Below are 4303 nucleotides of genomic sequence, written 5' to 3' on the forward strand. Positions count from 1 at the left end.
TGTAATTCCTAGTAGGAAAACATTATCTGAATGAATACTCTAATGGCAAACCACTATAAAATGTTTCAGTTGTTTGTGGGGCAGAGGAGTAGGCATTCTCTTCACAACACCCTAGTTTTCTCCATGAGAAGGTCAGAGGTGCACTTGTTTGTATTATCGTGACGTCCATTAGGTGATCAAAGTTGTTCTTCCTTCAGCACGGGCTTTATTTGTCGGAAAGTCATGTAGCTGGCAATTTACTAATGAAATTCATAACCTTTGGGTTGCTCTAATATTTTGACATATTTTCTGGCTTCTGGGCCACATGCTGGAAGGCCACCATTAATCTCTGGATCCTATGAGGCTGTAAGAACCTCTGGATCACTAAGAATTTCATTGAGCCCAGGCATCCTTGACATTCCAGGCATACCCCATCCCATTCCAGGCATTCCTCCAAGAAAGTAACCTGGGAAGGAGCCATCCTGTGCTCCTGATTGTCCTCTGGCTTCTTCCTCCCTCTGGGCTGTCTCATATCCTTCCCAAGCCTTCTTAACCCATTCTATTCTTTATTTGACCTCCTGCTCTTCATGTTTTTGCTCATCCTTTCTCACATGTTCAGCAATTTTCAGGACCCTTGGTTGAACTTCTTTCAGCATGCATGAGCATTTTCTTCATAATCCAGTTTACAAGCATGGACAAGATCATGTGCTGCATCTTTCCAATGGCCCAGAAGTCTGTGTGCTTTCCCTCACTATTCAGAAGGCAGAGCTGAATTGGGATTTATTTCAGTAGCTCTGTCACAGTCTCAGATGGCAGCATTTGGCTCTGTAATTTGATGAAGACACTGACTCTTTTGGCATACAGAATGGCCAAGTGAGGATTCAGTGTGAGGGCACCTGTGAGCAAGTCAATGGCTTTCCATAGTTCACCATCACTTAGGGCATCAATGTTAGCCACTATGTTTTATTATTTGCTTGATCCATCATTTCCTTGGTTGGTTCTACATGTTCATCTCCCACTTATTTTTTTTAAGACTTTATTTGAGAGAGAGAGAGAAAGAATGCACATGAGAGGGGAGGGTCAGAGGAAGAAGCAGACTCCTGACTGAGTGGAGAGCCTGATGTGGGACTCAATCCTGGTACTCCAGGATCAGGACCTGAGCTGAAAGCAGTCACGTAACCAACTGAGCCACCCAGGCACCCATTTCCCGTTCCTTGAAAGGCATCAGGATCTGGTTCAATCACACTTTCATTGTCAATTTCTAGACCACTTTCCTCACTTGATGGTTCCTCTGTCTTTGTGTTTTCTTCCACCTTCTTACTATCGGTTTTTTCCTCCTTGATATTGTCTTCTGATTTAGTTTTATGAGCAGCAGGTAGTATTTTACCCACCACACTTGCCACCCACTCCCACAGGAAGCACATTGCTTGGTGTGCAAAATGCTTGGATCCTGCTTACACATTTTCACCAAGGCCCAAAGCTCATTCACTCTGTGGGAATCCCTGGCCAGAGGCAAAGAGAGGTGGCAGGAAGACAGAGGTTGCAGCCTGATACCAGTTGTGGGTACTAGCTCAGTGTGACTGTGTGGATGGGGTAGAAATGGAGTCTTTATTCTGGGAAGCCATGTGAGTAAATAAAAATTGGGGATTCTCTTAGGAAAGAAGGAAGAATTGAAATTAGAAGATGATTGTCAGTCTTTGGCATTTGTGTATTATCAAATTTAACCCTCTAAACAACCTTATGAGTACTAACTTAGGGTACTCTATAAATACCATTCATGTATTTGATAAATGATTTTGCATTACTGTACATTAGATGTAGTTCTGGGGTCTCAGGATTTGGCAAGACACAAGGTAGGCAAACCCCTGTCTTCTTGGAGGTTTTATTCTAGTTGGGAAGGCAGACATTAAACAAATACATGTATGATATACTATATGGTGATAGGAGTAATGAAGAAATGTTAATCAGAGTAAGGGAATAGTGTATAATGCAGTTAATTTAAATAGAGTGATCCTGAGAAGACTTCGAACAGATGACTTCTGAGCAATGATCTGAATGGCGCCATAAGAGCATCGGGGAGAGGAGGTTTCCAGGCAAAAGAAACACCTTCAGTTAGACATTGGGGAATTCATAAAAGTGCTGGTGAATATAGAAATAAAATCAAAGAAAGAGAGTCAGGGTGAGACTACATAGAGTTGTTAACAATAATAGGATGTTTGAGTTTTATTTTGAGTTTGTTAGGGCCACGGGAGTTTTGGGGCTGGTGAGTGAAATGATTAAATTTGTGTCTTAAATAAACCATTCTGGTTGCGGCATAAATAATGGACTCAGAGGATAGGGGACCAGCGGGGTAGAAGGCAGAATGAAAGCAAAGAAACCAAAAAGAGAATATTTTGAGAGCGCAGATGAGCAATGATGACAGCCTTGATGAGGGTGGCAATAATACTGAATATGATAAGTGATAAGAGGAAGGATATACTCTCAAAGTGAAGCTGATGGATCTAATGTAGTAAGAGTGAAAGACACCAAGGATGACTTGTAGGTTTTTATAATGCTCAATTCTACTTTTAATCATAGGTTTTTATAATGCTTAAGTGTCAACTTGGCTAGAATATGGTGCCTAGTGTTTGGAATTGGTTCTCTAATCTTATTAGATTCAAAAGTACCATTGACTACTTCCATTGGTGAAGAGAACATGGATTATCTGTGGTGTGATGTGACAATAGAGATTCACAGTTTCACCATTAGATACTCCTAGTCAAATACTTACGAGGCAAGCTTCAGAGTGACTACTTATTTAATATTTTAGAAGATTTTTAGCAAAATAATGAGTATGAGATTGGCTGGTTGCTCCTAATTGCCCTGGACCAAGTAAGGAAAAAGAAGGAAGAGTTTAGGAATCAAATTCCCAGCTCATGTGCTGCATAAATGACCTAAAAGTTTCTATTCTTTGTTGAAAGAAACCCTTATTACCTGTATAGGTAATACCTATATATTATATATTATATAATATATATATTATATATATAATATATATATTACCTATATATAGGTAATACCTATATAGCCAAAGAGCCGAGAGTGCTAAAAAACCAAACTCAGAGTCTCATCCTGCAAGTGGCTGAATTACAATGCAAATTGAATTTTCAACCTCACAGGGTGTCTGCTTTTAAAGTGAAGGCATAAATTGGGAAGGAATGAGATCCTGAAAATTAGAATAGGAACATATGGGAAGATCCTGATAAAGCTGGGGACATTGAACACTTAAACTCCCATGAGTCTTCTTTGCCAGTAGAAGCAGCCACTCCATCCTCATCTGAGGAGATTAACCTTGCTCTGCCTAAAGAAACTGTAATGACTTCCTACGAAGTAGTTGCCTTTCAAGACACTGATGATTCTCTTCAGGACCACCACTGTCTTTGCTTCTAGATCTATCACTGGACTCAAATTCCTGTAGACCCCTAATGGTGACAGACAAAATGTCACCCATAAAGAATTGTAGTACATTCCACAAGAACTACATGATCTTGCCAATCTATATAAATAGAAATCCAGAAAATATGGGTGGGAGTCAGTATTTACAGGTATGGCATAATGGTGGAAGGGCCATAAAATTGGATCAGGCAGAATTTATTGATATGGGCCCACTAAGCAGAGATGTGCATTTAATGTTGTAGTTTAGGAGATTAGAAAGAACTCTACCTGGTTGGTTGATTGGTTACTCGAAACACAAACCAACAGATTCATTGACATTAGAAGATACAGCCTACACTAAATGGACTGAAATGCCAGCACTATCTTGATAAACTTTAGAGGAAGAGATTCAAAAGCTTAGGGAGATTAGAATGTTAGAATGGATTTATCACTTAAGATCTCCTCATCCAGCCTAGGAGGGTGCAGAGGACATACCTTTCAATATGACTATGAGCAATAAGTTTGTGAGGGATGGCCCAGCACTCTTGAAGAGCTCTGTGATTGTTTTCCTCTATAGGTCAGAAATTATAGTGGAAACAACTGTCACTGACTTGGAATACCTAAATGTAATGAAAGGAATTGAATCCCAAGGTATCAAAGCAAGTGGTTCTATTTAATCACCAAAGGCAAGGTGGGCATGGTTACTCTAATGGACAGCAGAATCAAAGCAGCAATTAGAATATTATGACTTGCAGAGAGCTGTTGGCTAGCTAATCCTGAAATTTCTAGGAGTAAAATACATGGTAAGTCTAAATTCTTTATTTGTATAAGCAGAGGGTTCTAGGTCAAAAGAATAAAAGTCAAATTTGAATTATAAAAGCAGAGAGTCACAGACCCATAGTTAATTCCT

The 4303-nt window shown here is 39.7% G+C and overlaps 1 pseudogene; it reads right to left on the reverse strand.

The window, feature by feature from the left end:
* Positions 1–220: 220 nt before the first annotated feature.
* Positions 221–3469, reverse strand: LOC123943677 (annotated as a pseudogene).
* Between the last annotated feature and the right edge of the window lie 834 nt (positions 3470–4303).

Source organism: Meles meles, chromosome 6 (assembly GCF_922984935.1).
Source record: "Meles meles chromosome 6, mMelMel3.1 paternal haplotype, whole genome shotgun sequence".
NCBI classification, from domain to species: domain Eukaryota; kingdom Metazoa; phylum Chordata; class Mammalia; order Carnivora; family Mustelidae; genus Meles; species Meles meles.